This window comes from Aptenodytes patagonicus, chromosome 2 (genome assembly GCF_965638725.1).
Source record: "Aptenodytes patagonicus chromosome 2, bAptPat1.pri.cur, whole genome shotgun sequence".
Classification (NCBI taxonomy): domain Eukaryota; kingdom Metazoa; phylum Chordata; class Aves; order Sphenisciformes; family Spheniscidae; genus Aptenodytes; species Aptenodytes patagonicus.
The window spans coordinates 42,778,086-42,784,085 of NC_134950.1; the positions used below are offsets into that span (position 1 = coordinate 42,778,086).

Consider the following 6,000-nt stretch of genomic DNA (forward strand, 5'->3'; position numbering starts at 1 on the left):
TCAGGCAGAGGATAGATAGGGGCATACACTCAACAGGAAAGCATAATCGTTTTATTTATTTATGGGTTCAAGTCAGCCATCCTGACCTCCAGCCTACAAGTCCATTTATGCATTTTCTGTCCCACACATATTAATTTGTGGTTATCTTTAATATTTTATGAGTTATACTTGATTCCACTCCATTATACACTAAAAGAGAAGAAAAAGCAGCAGCTACTAATGGGTACTAAGACAAGGGTTTTACTTGTTATAAAACCCATTCACCATCAAGTGACTGGACAACACATACTCCCCAAAAATAAGTATTTCTGCTCATCACATCTTCACAGAATTGTTTTCTATTTCTGTTGATTATCAGTAAAGATCGAAGCATAAAAGTTATGGTAGCTTGAGTTACCCAACCTGCCCATTTCCTTAACAGTCACATGCAAACTTAAAACACAAACTGGAACTTAAGAGAAGTACAGCTGGGAGGGCATCCAAAATCTGACAGGAAACTCATTTTGATTTCCCCGTATACAATATCCTAACATTCATTCAACAAGTCATCAAATCATCCTCCTGTATGTCAAGTTTTTAATCCAAAATTACAGATGAGCCTTCAGTTTACGACCCTTCCTCTTCTCCAAGAATTTGCCTAATGGAATTTATAAGCAGCTACTATCTCCCCCTCTGCCATTACTACGCTACAAAAGCCAGCGTAGCTGAAGTTTTCATCTCCTGTCTAACTCCAGACTGCTCACGCCCCATCACCCTCGTAGCCTGGATGTCCCTGTACGTGTTTGACTAGAATTTAATATTTTCTGTACACAAGTAACCAGAACTATGTACAGTATTTGACATGAAGTCTCCCTAATGCCTTGCATAATAACTTGCCTATCTCCACTGAAGAGCTCTCACCGAGGATCACATTTGCTTTCATTTCATGCCCACCATCAAATAGAGTCATCCCTGTTTGACTGCAGCATTCAGTCCTTTTCCTCCAGGCCTGTTTTAAGGGATGACCTGCCAGCTGATAGCAGATGTGTTGTTAATAATCACTCAGTAGATAACTTCGCTTTTAGCGCTATTTAACTTCCTCTCATTCCTATTGCTTCAGTCATCACAGACATTCAGTTCTTCCTGTGCAATAATCCAACCCCGATCGGTGCTGACTATGTTTCCTAACTTTGCCTCATCAGCAATCGTCTTTTGCATACAGTTATCTCAGCCAGTACGGTGAAGTAAAAAGACCAGCCCTGATCCAGAGCAGTAATTCCTTTAATCATGCAGACAGTCACAATTTCTCCTTCAGGTTGCTCTCCCAAACCACCTCACCACTCTTTAGCCAAGCCACATACTTCCAATTTAGTAATTTTCGGTGTCACGCCATGGTGTACACACAACGAACTGAAGCCTTCTGCTCCTTTTGTCTAGGAGGCTCAGTATTTATCCAGTAGTAATATGATTTTAGTCTTCCATGACCTCATTGAGGCAAATCCATGATGCATTTTATCCTGTTTTCCACTTATCTTTGTATACTTAATTACTTTTTCTATTCCAAATTTGTTCTAAATCCTTGAATACTATTAAAACCAGAGTAAAATGTGTGAAGATTTCATTCTCTCCTCCTTTTAAAATAAACACAAGTATACTTCTTTTGCTATATTGCGATCACAACTGCTACATTCAACTTGACAGATAACAACCAATCCTTTTTTTTTTTAACCTGGCTTGAGTGTCCTGCACCAACTCTTTCAGACCCCTAAAGCAGAGACCCTTTGCTTCCTTAGTTTGACTGCGTTAAATCTGGAAGCAGGCATAAGAAATTTATTCTGGTCATTTCTGTTTGGCACCCTATCTTTCTGCCATGTTCAAATCCTCATCCCTATCTAAAACTGGTTATAACTGCTAATTTTGGAGGCATTAGACATATTTTTCAACTATAGTCCGGTCCTCACAACATCATAGCCAAGTTCTTTTCTCCTCCTCATCTTAAATTTCTTCATGCTCTAGCTTTTGGCAACTCACATGCTATCCCTGCAGTTTCTGCTCTCCGATGATCAATCCCCTCCTTCGCTTCATTCCTTACAGGTTTTCCAGTAACTTGCAGTATCTTATTCTCGCAGCAAGGTCCACAGCCCCACTTGGCAAGTTTTTCCTCCTCCTTAAAACGCAGTTTCCAAGCAGCTATTGTACCTTCCATTTAAGACAGTCCAAGCCTTTTTTTTTTTTTAATTTTTTTCCAACTTCTAACTCCTACAGGTCTTCAGCCGTGTGGACTTCACAAACTAGTTCCTCTAACTTCTCAGAACTTGCCCTGCTAAAATAAAACTTCCTTGAAATAAAAGCGCTTTGTAGTTGAGATATTACCCTTCAGTTTAATTTAAAATAGTTAACTTGTGGCTAATCAACACATGTGCTTAAGGCCTTGTGGAACCGAGCCGTAATCTAGCAGTGGAAAGCAAAACTCAGTGTCAGCCACGGAGAGACCAGAGACGTTCCTTACCCAGAGTTCAGATACGCCCTCTAGTTCTGGGCAGGCTGTAAACATGAGCCTTCATTTACTCTGCATTCCACTACAATTAATGGCCAAAATCTACCCTATACAATCTCCCTCAAAGCACATTTGAGAAACATCTTCCTTTTATACACTGGCACAGTATCTCAAATGCGTTCTGTAGCTCTGAGCAACCAGAACACGTTTGCAAGGCTATGTTCTATAATTTGACTCAGTTTTGCCTCACTAAATCAACGTTAGCCCTCCAGATTTTGGAGCATAACATGAACCTTTAACAGAAAACCATCTCCCGTCCACTAGAAGACTGCACCCATATTAAGTGCCTCCAGCAACAATTTGAGATCTGATGTCTCCAGCGTGCGCACCACAAGCCTACAAGGAGCAGGGAAGGAGGGCGCTGATGGCCAAGTGCTACAGCAGGGCACGGAAAGAACCCACTATGGCAAAGTGACAGCAAATGATCTCCATATGAATCTGGAAAACACTGTTTCCCTCTTAACTTTAGCTTGCAATACAATTTTCTTAACATGCATGCACTAGCATGAGGGCAGTCTAGGCCTTCTGTGCAGCAGAGTGAACTTGCTGGCATAGGCTATCAGTTCCATCGAGGCAGTAAATCACACTAACCACCACATTCCTGGTATACCTGCATCTACACTGCGGCGCACAGGCACCTGCCTGCTACCTCCTGCCCACAGAGGCTGAAACCCACAGCAGGAAAACTCAGTACCGCAGCATGAAATATCAACTGACATCACAAGTTACTAACCCACATAAAACAGGGGCCCTGGTAGGGCATACAGCTTGTCAGCTCTAACAGCCCCACGCCATGGCAAGGGCTGCCCACCACCTCTGAAGGACTGATGGTGGTCTCTGCACCCACCTCCCTTGGCCACCGTCACCAACAGGTACATCTCCCCAGGGAGCACATTCACACTGCTAGGTACCTTCTGCTCTCATGAGCAGTCTCACTAGCTCGAGCCAAACCTTTGCAGAAGTGGGGTGTTCAACCACCCTCTAAACTGAGGAGTATGGCACTGGACACTTTGAAAAAGCAATTAATTGTGTTAGTCACACACAAGGAAATAACGCGCCACCTTTTACTCCAGAAGTGCTTAAAAGTGTTTTAGCCTGTTAATTCTAGGTCAGTTGAGCGCATGTGTGGTATGGATTACGCTGACCCTTTTAGAGCTCTCAACGTTTTTAAATAAGTAGGACACTTAACATTAGACACAAGCAAAGTCGTGCACCCCCTGTACGCCACACACCAAGATCAGCCAGCAGGCTTTACAGGCAGAACCAAGGACAAGTTGACTGAAATAAATTATAAATGCCTAATCTAACCCAGTATCACATTAAATCAATATAGGAGTTTTACAGAAAAAGGAAGTTGAACTGAAGTGACCTTTGCAAAGCCACCCAACAAATCAGTGGCAGATTTACAAACAGAGCAAGTATTTACAGCTAAGTGATAAAGAGGTCTACATTAAAGATAAAAGTTGTCTTGCTACTTGCAAAACACAACAGCATTGTCATTTTAAGCACAAAGGAGATGTTTCATCCTTAAATATCTGAACGCAGTAACTGCAGGCTTTAAACACAAGCAAGGATCAACACGCAAATGACCATAAAATTCAAGTTTAAAAGTTAATACTATGATTCACTGGAGATGTTAATTTGCCAGTGCCAGGTCTTTGAAAGTTTTAACCTTCTTCCCTGCCCTATGCGCTGCCATATATATTGAACCTTAGGACACAAATAATTCTATTGCTTTCCCTTCTTTTCACATATGCCTTGTCGGAGTAAGGGAAGAAGGAGGAAAAAACCAGACATTTAAGTAAATTACCTTTTGGATAAGCCTGCTCCCTTCTCCCAGCTGAAGTTTTCTTTAGGTCAGATTAGCACTTTGAAATGAAACCAGGCGCCGGCAGGCCCAGTTTCAGGCCGTGTTGTGACAGATGCGGAGCAGACCCCGAGCAGGGCGAGCGCCGACCCAGGGGAGCCGGCCATGTGCTCAGCCCCGCATCCCCCCGAAAGGGCATCCCGGGGAAGGAAGTTCACACTTCGCACCGACTCGGGGAAATAACTCGGAGGAGTTCAACAGCTATTACTTCCAGCGGCTTTCTCCTGGGCCATATGTTTTCCCCTGACATTAGCGAGGAATTTCAGAGGAGCCAAACCGCTTCGCCCGCCCCGCCGCGGACCCGCTCGGGGCCAGAACCGCCGTCCCCGGGGCAGGGGACGAAGCCGGCTCGGCCCCGCTTCCGCGCGGGGCACCTTCCCCACGGGGGCTGCTCTCTGTCACCGGAGGGAGCCGCCCGCCCCGCCGACCCCCGGCGGCAGGGCAGGGCAGGGCTGGGCAGGGCGGCTCCCGCCGCACCGCCCGGCGGGGCCGAGCCTCCCGCCCGTCCCCGGGGCAGCGCGGCGCCGCCAGCCCCGCACCCCTCCCGCGCTGCCGGCCCCCTCGCCAGACGCCTGCCGGGGCTGGTGGGGGAAGCTGGCGGGGGTGGTCCTGCCCGCCGCCGCTCCATGGGGCCGCCCCCAGCGAGCGGGGGAACCGCTGCGGGACGACGCCGCGTTCAGCCCCGGGCCCCGCCGCGTCCGCCGAGCCCGGAGCAGCGGCCCAGCCCGGCGCCGCACCTCGTCGCCACCCTTACCGTCCTCCCCAGCGCGGCGCGGGGGCCTCCCGGAGAGGAGCGAGGCGAAGCTGCGGGAAAGAGCAGGGAGCCGGGGCCGAGAAAGCCGCCGCCGCGAGGAGGAGGAGGAGGAGGAGGGGGCGGAGGATCGGCGGCGGAGGGGAGGAGACGGGGGGCGGGGGACCCGAGCGGCTGGCAGCCGCCCGCCCGCCGCGCAGCCGGCGCTTCCTCTCGACACGCCGCCGAGCCGGGCCGGGCGCGGGGGCCGGAGCGTGGGGCCCGCCCAGCGCCGCCGGGCCCGGCTGGCGGGGCGGGGAGCCCCGGGCGGGCGGGAGGGATCGCCCCTTCCCCTGCCCGCGCTGCACAAAGGGGACCCGCCTTTGTTCGGCCGAGCGGCGCCCGGGAGAGGAGAGGAGAGGAGAGGAGGGGAGGGGAGGGGAGGGGAGGGGAGGGGAGGGGAGGGGAGGGGACGGGACGGCGGCGGGGTGACAAGTTGGACGCTTACTCCCACCCGAAGATGGTTCCTCCGGCCCTGGCAGACGCGGGGTAGCTTCACCGAAGTTAATTTGGGTCTGTGATGAAAACCCCCTCCACCTGTGCCAAATGCTGCTCGGCATCCAGTATTGAAGTCAGCCTACACGCGGTGCTTCAGCTGCCTGTTTATGCCTCAGGAGCTGACTGGTGACTCCTGTTAAATTAAGTTGGGTTTTTTTAATGCAGAGGGTAGATGGGATCGCAAAGACTGGTTTCTTAGCATTTTGCACTTGGCAGTCACCAAGAACTAGTAAAAAATTAATTTTGGATACACCTTTGTCCCATTGTCTGTGGTAGTTCACAGATTTTCTTTCAAACTTTGTCACTCAT

General features: G+C 49.2%; 1 protein-coding gene across 4 annotated transcripts in view; it reads right to left on the minus strand.

Annotated features, from left to right (window-relative positions):
- FAM110B (family with sequence similarity 110 member B) overlaps positions 1-5,236 on the minus strand; it is a 115,513-nt gene extending 110,277 nt beyond the window's left edge. For 3 of the 4 annotated variants that reach the window (XM_076329677.1, XM_076329672.1, XM_076329674.1), the window contains exon 1: positions 5,158-5,236. The gene's annotated coding sequence lies outside the window, so the exon portion shown is untranslated. Of the gene's footprint in view, positions 1-4,346; positions 4,727-5,157 lie in introns of those variants that run through there. The other variant, XM_076329673.1, reaches the window with a different exon arrangement.
- Between the last annotated feature and the right edge of the window lie 764 nt (positions 5,237-6,000).